We start from the raw sequence: 21,001 nt of genomic DNA, 5'->3' as shown, positions 1-21,001 counted from the left end.
ACGTTGGCAATAGCGGCAGTTTTTGCGGCGCTTGTGGAAGCGTAGCAAATACTTTTAGCGGCGCTAAAAAGCGTCGCTAAAACCCTGTTTTGGTGTAGTGTATATAATTTATAATACATAAAACTTAAATCTATAGAAATATATAATACAATAATGTAAGCATTAAACTTTAGTTGTCTATATATAAAATCCTAATAAATGAAAAATATATAAATTTATTAAATATTAAATTAAAACTAATATAAATATTTTTCAAAATTGTAAAAAATGCACAAACTTAAAATGGGCTTGGATTAGTTATTTATAAATATGAATTTACTTAAATAAATATAAAATACACTAATATATTTCTTAAAACTCAATTGAAACTCAATCGACTTGATCCTAGAACTTTAAAGTTGTCAAAATTCCTTGTCATTAAACCAGTCTTGTGTGCATAAAACTATTTTTTTAAATTAGCTAAATTTATTTAATAATAAAGAAATTAACGAATATTTTTCAGTCATAATTGTATTAAATAATGCCTATTAATTAGCCATATGTATTTAGTGAAATGTCACATTTATTTTAGATATCCATTACATCGGTTTTCATACAAGTTGGCAAATTCTTGAAAATGACTCAAGATATGAATATGAAAGATGAAGCCGGTCCTTCCAATTCTCAAATTTTAATAAATTAATCTCTAAAATCTACATGTTCTTGCACTTTTTAAAAACGTTTTCTAAATTGGGTATTTATGAGTTTTTAAGTTTTGAATATTTTGAGATGTTATATTTGAAGGAAATTGCATCTCTGATAGAAATCGGTACATATGATCGTGAAGTTAATTGTATTTTATAGGTTGTAAGACTTACAATAACAAGAAGAGATTGGACTTCATAAAGAGAGGTATTAAGAAGAGAGGGGGGAAGTGAAGGGGAGCTACAAAATCTAGGTTTGGAATGGTATCTTTTAGGGTAAAGTGTAGAAATGATTATTAAATTATTGTTCACATTCTATTTTGGTTACTAATCTGTCACCAATTGTGGTGGTAGTTTTAGTACATTTCGGCACTTAAGGATCTTGCTTTCTATTCGTTTTACGTTTATTTATTACATTTCAAACATTTGTAGTTTAGATTTAATTATTTTTAAAATAAATGTTTTTACGCATTTGACGACCTGTAAGGCCAATTCGGGCCTTGAGAATGACTAATAGGCCATTTGAGTGTGTAGGATGCCATTTCTAGTCAAGGAGCACAAGGGATGATGGTCATGTCACCACACAGGGCGGTCTATGTCGCAACACTGAACACCGAAGCTGTCAGGGTTGAAATCCACCCCCACGTTGTGACAAGGGATTTTCCTCACATCACGATGGCGCGACGAATATGGGAAGAAAATCTCGGCAGCAACATTGCGATGAGGAGAGCCCCAATGTCACGACCATATTTGGAAAGCCTCGACCAAATTTGGACGACCACTTAGGGTTATGCACCCTAATTAAAACCTAATCCCTCTAGGGGCATTTTAGGCACCTAACACCCTAATGTATGCTTATATAAATAGCTTTATAACCTCATTAGAGGGCGAGACTTAGTTAGACCTAGACTTAGACAAACAATTTTATTTTACTCTGCTTTCCATTTAGTTTATTTTTATGTTTTCTTAGTCGGGATTCTTCTTGTTCCGATGTGAAGGCAATTGCGAGTGGAGATTGCTCCGGGGCCACACTTATATTTATTCATGAGCTTTCTCTTATCTCTTTGTTTTATTCATTTATTTATATTTTGTTAGCCTGATCAACTAATGTTTGTATGAATATTGGAATAAATTATCATGTTTTATTTATATCAGACACGTTCCGGTTATGGAACTGATTAAGTAATTGAGTTAGTATTTATCTGAAATTGAGTGTTTATTCAAGAGTACTTAGTATATTAGGAAATGACGCCTCTAATAGGATATTTAGACAGGTGAGACCGTAAAGGTATCTTGTCGAGTATAACTTATTCTAAGCAGTGAGATTGGGAGGGTATTCGTATGCCTAAGAAGAGACTAGAAGGGTAACTTAGGTGGTAATCCTTAGTAATGATGAGACCGGGAGGGTATTCTTACTAAGGGTTATAAAGACTCAATTATAATTAATGGCTTAGTTAGTTAATTAGGTATTTAATCAATCATAGGCTAAGAGCTCTCATTGTTGACACTAGGAATAAGAAATTCCATTAGGTTAATTTAGGTTGGTTAATTTAATTAGCTTAATTAATATTTTAGTTCTGCATCAACGCTACTAATTCATGACTCGATTAGGTTAGTGATTATTTTATATAATTAATTTAATAATAAGTTTTTCCAATCCACAATTTATTGGGCACGATCCTCGAAATACTTACCGAGTGTTTCGTTGTAACACTTTATTATATTACAATTTGATCCGTATACTTGCGGACGCCACTGCTTTATTCTATATCTTATTGCTATAGTATTTCTAGGCCTGACGTTCGCACGTCTGGTGGTGGTCAGTCACTAAACTTTTAATTTAACTACTCAAAATAAAAAATTTTGGGCATCAAACATTAATAGTTGTCTGAATTTTGACAGAAGTGTTCAAGTGAATTTAATGTTATTTCGCATAGTTTTAATGGAGGAGGTACCATTTTTTACCAGGTCGCGATGGTTTCTTTCTTCTTTTTTTTTTTGGCTTAATCTATGGCTTATTCCATGCTCAATGGAGTTGAAGCCTTCACTCTTATCCAAGGGGTAACCCCAAAAAGTATTGGTTGTTTTGGGTCAAGTTTACATGGGAAATAGTTTTTCAGTGCGAGCTTAATCCATAGTGCAAGGATATCCAAGCCAGGAATGACGATAGCCCCGAGGTGCAACTTATCTGCGTCAAGGCCAACTTCACAACCAAGATTCATACAACACAAAAAAGAGGCATTTTCGTTCTACTGATTCCTCTCAATGGGCTATAACCATATCATGAACCTAGGTTACTGGATTGAAGACATGAGGGATGATGCACTTGAGCCAACAAATCTCAATGACAGGAACATAATGGTTGTAAATGTCGGTGGTGGAACTAATTTCACTACTTTGGGCATGGTTAACCATGTGGATGCTAACAATGCTTAACCAATCTCTACACCATATTGCAAAACCTAAACAGATGGAGCCTTTCAAAGAATGCAACATAATCGAAGGTGATGTAAATCTTCCTTTTCCTACTAATTATGTCAATAGGTATGTGTCTACTGGAAGTTATATTTCAAACCCCTTATAGAATTATCTGTTTACATGAAAAGCACTATAAGATGTAAAATTCTGGTAGTTGGCATTTGTAACACCCCTAACCCATATCCATCGCCGGAATAGGGTTACAGAGCATTACCGGAGTTTACAGATCAAATACAAAAAATTCATAACATTTACTATTCATATCCGAAACCAATCATATTCAATCATAATGTCCCTTATATGGGCTCTTGAGACCCAAAATATGCACTAAAAACAAGTTGGGACTAAACTAGGAACTCAGAAAACTTTTCGCGAAATTTCAAAATTTTCCTTAGGTACAGGGGACACACGCTCGTGTGGCTCACATGGCCAAGCGACACGCCCGTGTCCCAGGCCGCGTGGGTATTCGATGTGAGGCACACTATCGTGTCCCAGCCCGTGTTCAAATTAGGGTAGCTACTGACTTGGGTCACATGTCCAACCCACACGTCCGTGTGCTAGGCCGTGTGAACAATTTATTTTACATTAATTAGGTGTAGAGGTCACACGGCCAAGTCACACGCCCGTCTGCTAGGCCGTATGTCACACACAGCTTAGACACACGCCCGTGTCTCTGCTGGGGTGAAAATGCCTAGGTACTCTATTCCTTAATTTTAAAGATGCAGGGGACACACGACCAAACCACACGCTCGTGTGCATAGTCGTGTGTCACACACGGTTGAGACACATGCCCGTGTGTCTACCCGTGTAGACGAAAATAGGTCATTTTCAAGGGCACTTTTCTCACCCAAATTTGCCTTCAACCTACAACAACACTTGAATACATTCACCAACCAATTCAAGACATTAAAACCAAGTCAAAACCAATCTTATGCATGATATATCATCACATGTATTTAAGTATTCAAACTTACCTATTTGTATAATCATATAAGTTTATCAAAATTCAATCTATCAGACCAAGCACATATATATTAAACATGATATAACCTCCTACACAACATCAAACATGCCATCACTAACCATTCCAATGGCTAGTTACAACTAACCATATACATGCCATCATTGACCAATTTAACCTATACATGCCATTATACAAAAATAAGTTTTCTATTTATACCAAAACGACCTGAAGGATAGTGTGATAATACTCCAACCGCTTTCCAACCTTTACGAGCTTTCAAGCACTGTAAAACAGAGGAAAACAAACAGAGTAAGCATATAATGCTTAGTAAGTTCGTTTAATAGGAAATTAAGTTACCAATCATGTTCATTTAAAATAAGCACTCATAGTACATCCAAATCAATAAAATCAATAGCCTAACCACACATATATCCTCATCAAGTATGTTAGTTACGTAAATTCATATAAATACCAAGGAATATAGATGAGCTCATCAAGATACCATTTCCTCATATATGTATCTATCACTCTAAGTATCAAATGAACATATGAGTATCATATTCTTGTATTTCAAGTATTCTTTTATAGTATTTCATCATGAATTCATATAATTTCATATCGAATCTTTACCTGTTGAATCATTTAAAATATTGATGGATACATGGGCAGTACACTCAAAGTGTACTATACGGTAAGTCCATCTACTCATATTCAGGAGTGCATGTAAGAGCACATAAACGGGAAGCTTATCCGGGCTAAAATAGAAAGCTCATAAGAGTAATATTCAGGAAGCTCGTGCGAGCCTATAACGGGTAGCTCCGAAGAGCTATTAATCAGATAGCTTCAGATAGCCATATATCAAGAAGTTCAAGCGAGCCATATTGGGAAGCTCACGAAGATCCATATAATCGGGAAGCTCATAAGAGCTAAGGTATGTCCACAACACATGTAGGATCACAATCTATCGGGACGCTCTGAAGAGTTATAACGGGAAGCTCTCAAGAACCATCATACATGAAGCTTAAGAGAGCTAATAACGGGACACTATTTCGAGCTATGGTGTGTCTGCAACATATGCATGACCACAACCAATACAGGAGCCTAGTATCTAATCGAATTTCATGTATTCAAACGGGATTTAATATTTACCGGGCATTATCAAATTTATGAATTTATTTCCTAAACATACCAAATTCATAATTCAACATTCAAATATACAGCATTTTACTTAAGCATGTAAATTTACACAATTTAGTTACACGAACTTACCTCGACATTTGTTCGTACACGAGAATTTACTAATCCGATACTTGTTGTTTTCCTCAATCCAACTCTGTACTAGGTTTATCCGGATCTATATGAGTAAATTTAACTGAATTTAATAGTTCATATTAAATTCAATCCAATTCATATCCTAGGAAAAAATTACCATTTTGCCCCTAAACTTTTAATTAATGACAATTGTCTCTAGGCTTAGAAAATAAAATTCATGCAATTTAATCCTTGTTCGATGCCTAGCTGATTTTTACATATAACATTTACAGCCCATGTATTTCACAAAAAATAGAAAATTTCCATGATTTTTTCATCTTTTCAATTTAGTCCCTAAATCATAATTTCATGAAAATTTCCTTTACAAAAGTTGTTTATCTATCAACAACCTTTCATTTTTTACCATAAATTTCAAAATTTCAGCATACACATCCATGGGAAAATTTTGATACTTTGATAACTTTACAAATTAATCCCCAAAATAGCTAGATTAGGTTATTACGATCTCGGAAATATAGAAATTACTAAAAATGGGACAAGATTACTTACCTAATTAAGCTTGCTTGAATTTCTTTCTCTTAGCTAGGGTTTCCATAAAAAATTTGGGGAAGATGATAATAAAATGGTATTTCCTTTTATTTAATTAGCTTATCACATTTTAATTTTTCAACTTTCCAATTTCATTCTTTTCTTTAATTAATTTTCCTTGGATGACTAATCATGCTTATCTGCTAACTACATTTAATGGTATAATTACCATATAAGGACATCAAGTTTTGAGTTCCATAGCTATTTGATCCCTCTAGCTACTAGAATTCAACTTTTGCATATTATGCAATTTGGTCATTTTATCAGTTAATCATGTAATCAGTAAACTTTCCTAACAAAATTTTTTTATACAATATTCCTAACATACAGTAGACCATAAAATAATTTTAAAATAATTTTTCTTACGGAGCCGGATTTGTGGTCCCGAAACCACTGTTCCGATTTCACTGAAAACGGGCTGTTACAATTCTCCCTCTTAAAGAATTGTCATCCTCGAAATTCTTACCAGTAAAGAGGTTCGGATGTTTCTGTCTCATTGTTTTCTCTGGTTCCCAGGTAGCTTCTTCTATTTCTTGTCGTTTTCATAGAACTTTCACTAAAGCTACCTTTTTATTTCTTAACTCTTTCGTCTCATGTGCCAGAATTTTGATCGGTTCCTTACGGTAAGTCATGTCAGGCTGAATCTCAACTTCTGTAGGCGAAATAACATGTGAAGAATCTGACCGATACTGTCGCAACATTGATATGTAGAAAACATTACGAATTCTGTCAAGCTCTAGTGGTAATGCTAATCGATACGCAACAAGTCTGATTCTTTTAATGATCTCGTAAGGTCCGATGAACTGTGGGCTCAATTTTCCTTTAGGGAAAAATCGAAGGACTTTCGTCCAAAGTGATACTTTTAAGAATACCTTGTCTCCAAGTTGAAATTCTATCTCTTTTCGTTTAAGATCGGCAGAAAACTTTTGACGATCAGAGGTTGCTTTTAAACTATCTCAAATCACTTTCACATTTTCTTTAATTTCACGGATTAAATCAACTCCATGTATTTTTTTCTCACTGAGTTCAGTCTAGTGCAATGGAGTTCTACATTTACGACCGTACAAAGCCTCATACGGTGCCATTTTAATGCTTGACTGATAGCTATTATTGCATACAAATTCAACTAAATGCAAATACTTTTCCTAATTACCTTTGAATTCTAACACACATCACCGAAGCATATCTTCTAGAATTTGTTCATACGTTCGGATTGGCTATCAGTTTGAGGATGAAATACGGTACTGAAATGTAGCTGTGTAACTAGAGCTTCTTGCAACTTGTTTCAGAATCAGGATGTGAACCATGGATCTCTATCTGAAATAATGGAGGCTGGTACTCCATGCAGTCTGACAATCTCAGAAACATATAACTCTGCTAATTAGTCCAAGGAGAAATCCATACGTACTGGAATAAAGTGTGCAGACTTTGTCAAACGATCAACGATTACCCAAATAACATATTTCTTTTTCAGAAATAAGGGTAATCCCGACGCAAAGTCCATGGCAATTATTTCTCATTTCCATTCCGGTATCGTAATTGGCTGTAATAATCCCGAAGGCATCTGATGTTCAGCTTTAACTTGCTGACATATCAAACATTTAGATACAAATTTAGAAATATCCCATTTCATTCCCGGCTACCAGTACATCTTTTTCTAATCATTATACATTTTGTTACTCCCCGGACGAATAGACATAGTACCACTATGAGCTTCGTGTAGAATCTTCTGTACTAGCTTCTAATTCCTCGGTACAGATACTCGGCCCCTAAACATAAGACAATCACCAGATCCAATATGAAATTTTGAATCGGAAATTGACTCACATTGCACATGTTTAGCTTGTAATTCATCATCATTTTTTCTTAGCCTCGTAGTTCTGTTGCAGAAATGTCGATTTAGCTTTTAACTCAGCTATGATTGCACCATCATCAGACAAAGATAACTGGGTATTAATTGCTTGCAAAGCAAATAGTGACTTTCTGCTTAAAGCATCTGCAACTACATTGGCTTTTTCTGGATGATAGTCGATAACCAAATCACAATCTTTCAATAATTCAAGTCACCTACGTTGTCTCAAGTTTAAGTCTTTTTGCAACATCAAATACTTTAAACTTTTATGATTTGTAAATATCTGAAATTTTTCACCAAACAAATAATGTCGCCAAATTTTTAATGCAAAAACAATGGCTGCCAATTCTACATCATGTATCGGGTAATTATTTTCATATGGTTTTAACTGTCTAGAAGCATAGGCTATTACTTTACCTTCTTGCATCAAGACACAGCTCAAACCATTCAATGATGCATCACTGTAAATTACAAATTCTTTACCCGATTCAGGTTGAACTAGTACGGGTGCTTCTGTCAATAAAACTTTCAATCTGTCAAAACTCTGTTGGCATTTATCAGTCCATTCAAACTTTCCATCTTTCTGCAACAATTGTGTCATCGGAGAAGCTATCATCGAAAATCCTTCTACAAATCTCTGATAGTAACCGGCTAATCCCAAAAAATTTCTGACTTTAGACATATTTTTCGGTGGTTTCCAATTAATAATAGCTGAAATTTTATTCAAATCCACTATGGTACCTTCTGCAGATACTATATGTCCAAGGAAACCGACTTTTCGAAGCCAAAATTCACATTTACTGAATTTGGCATATAGTTGTTTCTCACGCAACGTTTGTAACACAATTCTTAAATGATCAGTATGTTCATTTTCATTCTGAGAATATACCCGGATATCATCAATGAATACCACCACAAATCTATCCAAGTATGGTCTAAAAATTTTATTCATTAGATCCATAAATACTGCAAGTGCATTTGTTAATACAAATGGCATTACAAGAAATTCATAGTGCCCATACCTGGTTCTGAAAATTATTTTTGGCACATCCGAGTCTTTTACCCGTAACTAATAGTAACCGGAACGAAGGTCAATGTTCGAAAATACAGTAGCACCTTTCAACTGATCAAACAAGTCTTCAATACGAGGTAGTTGATACTTTTTCATTATTGTAACTTTGTTGAGCTGCCGGTATTCAATACATAATCTCAACGACCCATCTTACTTTTTAACAAATAGAATATGTGCACCCCAAGGTGAAAAACTAGGTTGAGCAAATCCTTTGTCAGTCAATTCTTGCAACTGCATTTTCAACTCTTTTAACTCCGCTAAGGCCATTCTATAAGGTGCTATAGATATCGGTGTTGTCTCCGAAACAAGATCTATAGAAAATTCCACCTCTCTGACCGGTGGTAATCTGGGTAATTCCTTCGGAAACACATAAGGAAACTTACAAACAATTGGTACTGACTTAATCTTCGATTTAGATACTTTAGTGTCCAACACATATGCAAAATAGGCATCATAGCCTTTTCTGATATATTTCTATGCTGACACTGCTGATATCACATTATACAACCCATCCAGTTTATCAGATTCAATACGAAGCAATTCACTATTCTGACATTTTAACACAATATGCTTATGTTTACAATTTACCACTGCATCATGCTGAGTTAGCCAGTCCATACCTAGAATTACATCAAATCCATCAAATGGAAACAACATCAAATCAATAGAGAAACAATAACCCTGTACCATTAACAGACAATATTTACAAATTTTATCTACCATCACAAACTGACCCAAGGGGTTTGAAACTTTTACCACGAATTCAGTGGACTCAACAGGTAAATTTTTAACAGATACTAAATTCGTGTATATGTATGAATGCGTTGAATCAGGATCAATCAAAGCAGTAATATCAGTATCAAGAAGAGAAAAAGTACCAGTAATAACGTCGGGTGCAGAGGCATCTTCATGTGCCCGAATAGCAAGTGTCATTGCTGATGCTCGTGCTTCAGATTTGACAGTTGAATATTTTGTCACACCTCGGCTACCATTAGCATTACCGGGTTACGAGGTGGTCTAGCTATCGAAGCAGGATTGTTCAGCTTTAAATTCTAAACAATATCTTTTTTAGGCTTTTCTGGGCAGTCTCAGATATAGTGATCAAGAGAACAACTTCTAAAGCATGCCCCACTTCCCATGCGACATTCCCTAAAATGCAACTTATTACAATTTTTGCATCTAGGTTTGGGGTTAGCAACACTTCCTACACTTACTGCGGATGGAGCCAGAGATCTTAGATTAAAGCATTGAGAGCCTCAGTCTCTCTCGGAATACCCCACATATGTGGTAGAGCGACCATGATATTTCTTCAATTTCTTTGAAGCCGACGGTTGGGACTTTCCCATAAATCTTTTACTCAGAGTCTGGGCTTCTATCTCTGCTTGCCTCTTTTCTTTGCTTAGCTCATTGGCTTTATGTGCCCGGTCAACTAACACCACAAATTCCTTTAATTCCTGAATTCCAACCAATAACTTAATGTCTTCATTTAATCATTCTTCAAAACGTTTACACATGACAACTTCAATCGGAACACACTCTCTTGCATTCTTACTCAATCTGACAAATTCTCGTTCGTATTCAGATACTGTCATATTTCCCTGTTTAAGCTCTAAAAATTCTTTTCTTTTCTGATCCAAAAATCTTTGACTAATATACTTATTTCTGAATTCTGTTTGGAAAAATTCCCATGTAATATTTTCTTTTGATACAACAGAAGTCAGGGTATTCCACCATTGATAAGCTGAGTCTTTGAACTGAAGCAGCTTTTTGAGCTGAAGCTTGAGCATTGCTCTCAGTTTCCTCGGATTCAGCTCAGTTGGACAACATTACTATATGAAAAACATATTTAAAATGGTTAGGAGTTATCACACTATCACAAATTATATAATAACATGCATAGCTAAACTCGTACTTGCTATGTTAGTCCGAGAATCGACTAAACCGTAGCTTTGATACCAATAAATGTAACACTCCTAATCCATACACATCCTCAGAATAAGGTTACAGAGCACTACCGGAGTTTATAGATCAAATACAGTAAATTCTAACATTTACTATTCATATCTGAAACAAATCATATTCAATCATAATGTCCCTTATATGGGCTCTCGAAACCCAAAATATGCACTTAAAATAAGTTGGGACTAAACCAGGAACTTAGAAAATTTTTCGCGAAATTTCAAAATTTTCCTTAGGTACAAGGGACGCATGCCCATGTGGCCAGGAGCCACACGGCCAAGTGACACACTCGTGTCCCAGGCCATGTAGGCATTCGATGTGAGGCACACGGTCGTGTCCCAGCCCGTGTTCAAATTAGGGTAGCTACTGACTTGGGTCACACGGTCAAGCCACATGCCCGTGTGCTAGGCCGTGTGAACAATTTATTTTACATTAATTAGGTGCAGAGGTCACACGACCAAGTCACACGCCTGTGTAAAAATACCTGGGAATTTTGTTTCTCAATTTTAAAAATGTAAGGGACACACGGCCAAACCACACGCCCGTGCGCATGGCTGTGTGTCACAAACAGTTGAGACATGCACCCGTATGTCCACTCATGTGGACGAAAATATGTCATTTTCAGGGGCACTTTTCTCACCCAAATTTGCCTTCAACCTACAACAACACTTGAATACATTCACCAACCAATTCAAGACATTAAAACCAAGCCAAAACCAATCTTATGCATGATATATCATCACATGTATTTAAGTATTCAAACTTACCTATTTGTATAATCATATAAGTTTATCAAAATTTAATCTATCATACAAACACATATATATTAAACATGATATAACCTCCTACACATACATCAAACATGCCATCACTAGTCATTCCAATGACTAGTTACAACCAACCATATACATGCCATCATTGGCCAATTTAACCTATATGTGCCATTATACCAAGATAAGTTTGCTATTTATACCAAAACGACCTGAAGGATAGTGTGACGATGCTCTGATCGATTTCCAACCATTACGAGCTTTCGAGTACTATAAAACAGAGGAAAACAAACAGAGTAAACATATAATGCTTAGTAAGTTTGTATAACAGGAAATTAACTTACCAATCATGTTCATTTAAAATAAACACTCACAGTACATCCAAATCAATAAAATCAATAGCCTAACCACACATAAATCCTCATCAAGCATGTTAGTTATGTAAATTCATATAAATACCAAGGAATATAGATGAGCTCATCAGTAGACCATTTCCTCATATATGTATCTATCACTCCAAGTATCAAATGAACATATGAGTATCATATTCTTGTATTTCAAGTACTTTTTTTAATAATATTTCATCATGAATTCATATCATTTCATATCCAGGAGTGCTTGTGAGAGCACATAAATGGGAAGCTTATCCGGGTTAAAATAGGAAGCTCATAAGAGTAATATTCAAGAAGCTCGTCTGAGCCTATAACGGGTAGCTTTGAAGAACCACTAATCGGGGAGCTCCGGATAGCTATATATCGGGAAGTTCAAACAAGCCATATCGAGAAGCTCACAAAGAGTCAATTAACGGAAAGCTCATGAAGAGCTATATAATTTAAAAGCTCATAAGAGCTAAGGTGTGTCCACAACACATGTAGGATCACAACCTATCGGGACGCTCCAAAGAGCTATAACGGGAAGCTCGTAAGAACCATCATACGGAATGCTCAAGTGGGCTAATAACGGGATGCTCTTTTGAGCTATGGTGTTTTTGCAACATATGCAAGACCACAACCAATACAGGAGCCCAGTATCCAATCAAATTTCATGTATTCAAACGAGATTTAATATTTATCGGACATTATCGGATTTATGAATTTATTTCCTAAACATACCAAATTCATAATTCAACATTCACATATACAACATTTTACTCAAGCATGTAAATATACACAATTTAGTTACACAAACTTACATCGACACTTGTTCGTACACGAGAATCTATTAATTCGATACTTTTTGTTTTTCTCGATCCAACTCCGTACTAGGTCTATCCAGATCTATATGAGTAAATTTAACTCAATTTAATACAATTCATATTAAATTCAATCCATTTCACATCTTAGGAAAAATTACCATTTTTCCTCTAAAGTTTTAATTAATGACGATTTCATCCCTAGGCTCGAAAAATGAAATTCATGCAATCTAATCCTTATTCCACGCCTAGTCAATTTTTACATATAACATTTATAGCCCATGTATTTCACAAAAATTAGAAATTTTCCGTGAATTTTTCATCTTTTCAATTTAGCCTCTAAATCACAATTTCATGAAAATTTTCTTTACAAAAGTTGTTTATCTATCAACAACCTTTCATTTTCTACCATAAATTTCAAAATTTCAGCATACACATCCATGGAAAAATTTTGATACTTTGATAATTTTGCAAATTAATCCTCAAAATAGCTAGATTAGGTTATTACGATATCAAAATATATAAATTACTAAAAACGGGACAATATTACTTACCCAATTAACCTTGCTTGAATTTCTTTCTCTTAGCTAGGGTTTCCATAAAAATTTGGGAAGATGATAATAAAATGATATTTTCTTTGATTTAATTAACTTATCATCTTTTAATTTTTCAACTTTCCAATTTCATCCTTTTCTTTAATTAATTTTTCATGGATGACTAAGCATGCTTATCTCATTAAATACATTTAATGGTATAATTACCCTATAAGGACCTCAATTTTGAGTTCCATAACTATTTGATCCTCTAGCTACTAGAATTCAACTTTTGCATTTTATGCAATTTGATCATTTTATCAATTAATCAAGTAATCAGTAAAATTTCTTAATAACGAAATTTTTTATACGATATTCTAACATGTAGTAGACCATAAAATAGTTTTAAAATAATTTTTCTTACAGACTCAAATTTGTGGTCTTGAAACCATTGTTCCGATTCACTAAAAAATGTCTGTTACAGTATTTGACATGTGACCGCTTATAAATGAGTTATCGTTTATAGGAAAATACAACACCAAAAATATAAGAGATTAGAACAATGGTGTCTACAAGTGCACGGCTCAAATTGTAATATAGTTTAGTAAAACGAAATACTTTGAGAGTATTGCGAGGATCGTACCAAGGGAGGATGGAATAAATTATGAAAATATTTTTACAATAATAAGTCTAAGTAGTAGTAATTAATTCCTATAATATGATGAACCATAAAATAGATTGATGAGATAAAAATAAATAATGAGAATAAATAAATAAGTAAAATAAACAAACGGTAAAAATCAATAAATCAATCAGAAAGATTAACTCGCTTCAGGGTTTGTAACTAACTTTAGATTAGGGTTTTAGAGTGGATTAGCTACCGATTAACCAATTATTGCCTCTTGACCTCTAATTAACTAATCAATTGGTTGATACTCGCTTATCTCCTGACCTCACATTCTTAACCAGAATAAATTGCGATCTATTCAGTTCGACTTATCTCCCTATCTCGTCTAGCCTATGATAACTTCCTAGGGTTGTCAATTCTAGTGGTTTAAGAACATGTAGTTCATACCCTCACGAAAAACCCTAAATCATCTGTTAATCATATCCCCATCCACTCGTTAATCTCCCCTAAGGGATTTAACCACTCATGTTATTCATAATCTCGATCTCAATTGAACAAATCATGTGAAGAACATAATTGATTCGAAAAAGAAAAGAGATTTGAATAATCGTGAATTGAATATCAAATGGAGAACGAAGTAGCAAATCAATTTATTGGAATAAAGAATTAAATCGAATGCAAGAACAAGTAAACTAAAATACTTAAATTCAATAAATAGAATCTTGGATCAAAACTGATTCCAAGAGGAAAACAACTAAGTTATGAAAAAAACCGAAAAAATTTTAATCTACTCCTACTCCTAAACTACTAGGGTTTTTGAAGGCATCTAGGACGGCTTAGTTACATCAAACCCCTAATGTATTATTTATAGAAGTGTTGGTAGCCCAAATTAGGTCTTCGACATGTCCTACGTCTTCGTATAAGGTTGAATACAAGGACGAAAATAACCCCGAAATACTTGGGTAGCATGTCGACCTGTGTCGTGCCACACCAAGTCTTTGGCGTGACATGACATACATTTTCTACCTTGTGTCATTTTTTTATGCTTTGACAACCTGGGAAGCTTGTGCATCACTCGTCCTTTGCTTCCACATCAATTAGGCCTTTATATCTTCATTATACACATTCAATTAAACATATTAGCACAACCTAAGGCCCGTGTTCGCCTATTGGGTCACAACACTTAAAATGTGTTAATAAATACTTATTTTATTAATATTGAATTCTAAGGCGTAATTACTGAAAATGAAATATAAAATCCTAAATTGCAAAGAAAACAAGCTCCTTAAGTGTGGAATTGATCTGAACTAACTACTACATTTGAAAGCAGGTCAACAATTTATTGGTTTGGTAGTTTTTCTAGTTGGTTTGCTATGCATGCATGATTTGTTTTGAATTTGAGAGATAGTAGCTTGATAATGTCTCTAATTGAGAAATGAGAATATGGTATTGTGTCTTTTTAAATATAGAGTACTCGCCAAACCCACAATAGGGCATCAAGGAAGCATACAGGGTGTTGAAGCAAACATGATTTTAATGGAAAGACTTCATCTGTAATCACCACCGCTACACCCTCTTTTGCTTCACTGCTGCCACCTGCGACGCCATCAAGAACAATTTCAGATGCTTGCTGCTCAACCATTGCAACAACACTTCAAGTTCATGTCTAGCCGTGGACTGCACCAGCACCCATTACTCCAACGACACCTCCATCAACCTCTAGATGCTTTTAGATTCCAATTTTTGTCTTCAGTCCAAAGGCGATAGCTTCACCCGTTAGTCCATCTTCAACTACATGATTGCCAACCTGATCCTGATTTTTTTCTTGCACTGAACGACTTACCTTCAGTACCAATAGTTCTTACCCAATGATCCCATCTTACTTCGTTTTCATCCACCACGACCTAGTAAAATATGGTACCTCATACATTAAAATTGTGCTTCAAACTTACAGTATAAATGTCGAAATTGTGCGTATTTTTTTGGGTCTAATAATAATATTACACGTGGAATATTAAAAAAATGATGTGAAAATAACATTAAGTCCATGTAAACATTCTGTCAAATTTCAAACAACTATTAACATACGATGATAAAAAATTTGATTTCGAATAGTTTAGTGACTAAAAAATCAAAAAATATTAAAAGTTCATTAACCAAAATAGAACGCGGGCAATACTTTACCCCTTTTTAAAAGTAAAATGGAAATTAAAAAATGTATTTTTTTTTAAATTTGGGATGTGGCTTGACACATGGATGAATCCGATTAGCTAAGAATGTCCAGTAAACTATTTTTCACAATGTTAATGTTTTGAGATTAAATGTATTCAGTTTTCAAGTTCAGACACTAAATTAAACAAAAACAATTAAGTGCTAAAGTGGATATAATTGACAAATTCAAATGCCAAAAAAAATTACAATAATGAAATAAATAAACCTAAATAAATATAGCTTCTAAAAACACAATATAAATGCAAAATACAAAATATAAATATCACACAATTTATTATATAAAATTATAAATTGATGTGCAATAATTTTATAAATAATAATTAAAATTTGTTACACTCAAAATATGGGTAAAAAATAACATTTCCTTACAAACAAAAAATTCCTAACTAATAAATTAAAAAATGAATTAAATTCTCATTCTAAAATTTTATTCAATTGAGCTATTATAAATAAAAATAATAATCAATTAAATCCTTCATTAAAATTGATCGTGTCCATTATGACTTTTTACTAACATGACAAATGATAACACAATACAATATCACATGACATGTTGTGTGTAATTAATCGACATGGCATTGAAGAATGACACATTAACAAATATTAATATTTTTCAAAAATATTCAAATTATTTAAAAATTAAAAAGTTATTAGATATTATTAAAACATGTTATTCAAATTCTTATCAATATGTTCATTATTATGGCGATTAAATGAAAAATAACTGTTATAGAAAAAAAAGTATTGTTGAGATATTTGAATAGATTATATAGAAAATAAGTATATTTATTTAATTTATATCTTATTTTCGTATCACATCTTTACAAATGAAATGAAAGAAGAAAATAATGATCTATGAAGAAAAAAACATAAATATTTTCTAAATTCACCACAAGTTTCTCCGATCAGAAGTCTTTTTAAATGATCTTGAAAGGATTCTTGGTTGCTAAATTCATTTTAAAGAAAAGCATACCAGATTTAGAATCACTTGGTTTGAATTGATAACTATGAAATTTCAAGAGTAAACTATACAAATGGTTTCCCAATTATAGGAACATTTTTATTTTAGTCACTTAATTTTAAGAAATTTCAATTTAGGCACTAACGTTTGAATTCGTTCCTGTTTTGTTCATTTGCCATTAAATGATTAAATAAATTTAACCCATTATATTTACAAATTCTATCAAATTGATCCTCAAACTTCCTAATAAAAGCTTTCGGCTTTTAGAATAGAGGTATTCCACATCTATAATTTTTTAAAACTCAAAAAAGAATAAAAAAACCTTCTCTCAAGCTCAACTAATGAGTCGTTTTCTGAGTCAATTCTTGAACCCAATGAGTTTATCTTGAAACTTTTTTTCGTTAGTTCTCTTCTAAATATAATATTTTATAATTCTTTTATTGATGAAATGTTGGCTAAAGAAAATGGAAAAACCTTTTAAAAAATATTTTAGAATTACTCTTGTTGTTAGCAGTATGATATTTCCTTCAAGCTACGTAGAAGTAGTCCTCGAGGTTGGTCCTTGAAATTGGAAATTAAATCCAAAGTTAAAAAATGACTTTGAAAAATCAAGTTGTTCAATCAATAATTTTATAATAAGAAATTATAAACATTTAATTTTCATAAGAAAAAAATGTGAAAGAATTAATTGAATTTCCTTTTGTTACATTGATAATGATATTTTTTAGTTTTATAAGTTGATTAAGAGATTATTATATGTTCTATTTTTTTAATTTTAAATCCACAATAAGCAATATGTATCACTAATTATCCGATTTAGTGTCAAACCATTTACCAAATTAATTAAAACTAAAATTATGCTAGTCATGGTGAAAATATTTTTACAAATATTAAATTATTTATATAATTTTATCATATATATTATATTTTTAAAATTATTATTTTCTATTATTTTAATGATTTTAGTTCATTTCTAAAACGAACTTCTTAAAAACATAAACAAAAGGGTTATGCATCAAATTAGATAACTTCAACCATACATAAAACAATTAATAGATGTGGAATACCTTTTTTTAAAAGCTCAAAGCTTTTGTTAGTAAGTTTGAGGATCAAATTGATATAATTTGTAAATTTGAAGGGTTAAATTTATTTAATTATTTAGAATTAGGATCAAATTGAGAGAATAAGTATTGAGGACTAAATGTGTTATTATAATAGTCGGTTTTCAATGGTGTCAAAAGGACAATTTTGAAACCCCATTTCGATGTTTGAGTCTAAATATTATTATTTAATATTTACAAGGATTGTATTAAAGTTTGGTGCCTTAATTTTGTCAAATCAATAGTTATTAAGGTATAAGAACTAAATTGTAAAATTTGTAAAAGTTTATCGCTATAGATTTTAATTAAACAAATGACTAAAAGAGCAATTAGACCATTATTAAGGTAAAATCAGTGATGGATAAAAATTAATATCTTCCTATTCATCTTCTTCACCTTATCAAAGAAAATAAAAAGGGTTTAAGAGCTTCAAACATTCAGGCATTAATAGGTATGCTTAATTAAGTCATTCTCTTGTAATTTTTATGTTTTTCAGGTTGTGGAAGCTTGATTTAGCTAGCCCATGTACCAATTTGTAAAAATATTAAAGTTTCTAAAAGTTTTCATTGATGAATCCTTGAAGAAATTGATATTAAATTGTTATATTTTAAGCTTAGAAGTGAAAAAGGACTAGATTGTAAAGTGTAATTGCTAGTTTTTTAACATAAGGACTAAAGAGTATAGAATTCAAAATTGATGTGAAAGTTTTACAAATTTTGATATTAGAGGGTCCTAAAAGGATGTAATTGAGATCGATTTTGAAATCGAAACTCAAATTTAAAAATATTGCCATTTTTTTAGAGACTAAATTGAATAAAATGCAAAAATTTAGGGGAATTGGAGAAATGAAATTGAACTGAACCATCCTTATAAAAGGATGTTATAAGATGTTTAGAATTGATAAATTGAATTAGTGTATAGATCAAGAATTTAACCAAACCGAGGATAACCGGGAAAAAGACAAAATTATTGATTAGTCTTTAGAATTCAACTTGTTTGCTGATTTAACCAGGTAAGTTCATATGGTATGATTGTATTGAAATTTTTATGTATTTGAATTGTGAATATGTGTACATTTGGTTGACATTTGGATTGTTTGCAATTTGGTACAAAATGTGAGATTTGAACTACATTATAAAAAAATGTATGTTGAAAATTCCTGGATGAACTTAGTAAAGGTCTTGTGCACACTAGTACAAATTGATTATCGATGATTACCGAGATCCAACATTTTTTGCGTACTCGAAGATGCATGTGACATAGGTTTAGCTCGGAAGAGTAACCTAATGTCAATTTAAAGGTTTAGCCCAAACGAGTAACCTTACATGTATATTTTTAGCATGACAAAACAATCAAATGTGTAATTTAAAGGTCTATCTCGAATAGGTAACCTGACACAATTATATATATTTTCAGCTCGGATGAGCGATTGTTGTATCGAAGATACATGTCACACAAGGTTAGCTTGGACATGTAACCTAATGTCAAATTGAAGGTTTAGCTCGAACAGGTAACCTTAAATGTGTATATATATTAAGATCGGACGAACAACTGGGGTATCAAGATACTTGTGTATGATAAGAGTTTGATGTATCAATGATAAAATTTTGAATTGAACTTGAATGTTGATTTGGTGTAATGACATCGATATATATGATTTTTTGTAATAACCCTAACCTGTATTCGTCGCCGAAATATGGTTACAGAGCATTATCGAAAAATTTTAAATTAAAAGTTTCGATATCAACAATTTATAAAACACATTATATTCCATTCAAACACATGCATAACGTCCCTTTTTCGAGCCCTCGAGGCCTTAGAAACACTTTAGAAACTATTCAGGACAAAATAAAAAACATTTAAAATTTCATGGAAAAAGATGGAAAAATTCATACCACAAGGGTCACATGGCCATGTGACTCACACGGCTGAGACACAAGCCTGTGTCTCAAGTTGTGTGGGCATTCGAAGTAGGGACACACGGCCATGTCCCAGCCTGTGTCTGTGTCCGTGTAACTCTCAGCTTGGGTCACATGGCCAAGTCATACGCCTGTGTGCCAGGCCATGTAACTCTCGAAATGAGACCTTTAAAAACCTACAGGGGACACACGGCTGTGTCACGTGACCTGTGTCACACACAGCAGAGACACACGCCCGAATCTTATGTCGTATGGACAAGAAATAGGTCAAATTCAAGCTATTCCTTTCACTCAATTCAAGCACACCCTTACAAGTCATTTGCACCTATATTCAAACATTCAAAATGTACCTAACACATGCATATTCAAGCTAGATCATCATAGGATTTTATCATTCAACCAATATGCCCAAAAAGCACCTCAATCACAACAATCAAACATGATTGTACAATTGCTAAGTTTAACCACAAGTCAACTAACCTTTATAACTAATTTTATGCCAACATTTACCACAATGTTCACATACCAATATCATATTCAGAAACACCAATTTGACTATTCAACGCCTATCATCACTACCTTAGCAAACTTGACCATATGTCAACACATCCAAACATACCAAATTAGCCATTTATTAACTCAATGTTCACTGCCAATTTCCATACCTCAATAATCACATTCAAGCATATCAAAACAACATTTCATAGCATGCATTTTATATGCCATTTCAACTCCCAACCTTTAAGTACCAACATGCCAAAATATCAACCTTTAAACATCAAAGTGCCAAAAGCACAC

General features: G+C 33.0%; 1 pseudogene; it reads left to right on the top strand.

Annotated features, from left to right (window-relative positions):
* Positions 1-2,693: 2,693 nt before the first annotated feature.
* LOC105767291 (2-methyl-6-phytyl-1,4-hydroquinone methyltransferase, chloroplastic-like) lies at positions 2,694-15,522 on the top strand (annotated as a pseudogene).
* Positions 15,523-21,001: the final 5,479 nt, after the last annotated feature.

Source organism: Gossypium raimondii, chromosome 4, assembly GCF_025698545.1.
Source record: "Gossypium raimondii isolate GPD5lz chromosome 4, ASM2569854v1, whole genome shotgun sequence".
NCBI lineage: Eukaryota > Viridiplantae > Streptophyta > Magnoliopsida > Malvales > Malvaceae > Gossypium > Gossypium raimondii.
Note: the sequence above shows the minus strand (reverse complement) of the source record. Positions and strands in the feature narration are given on the sequence as shown.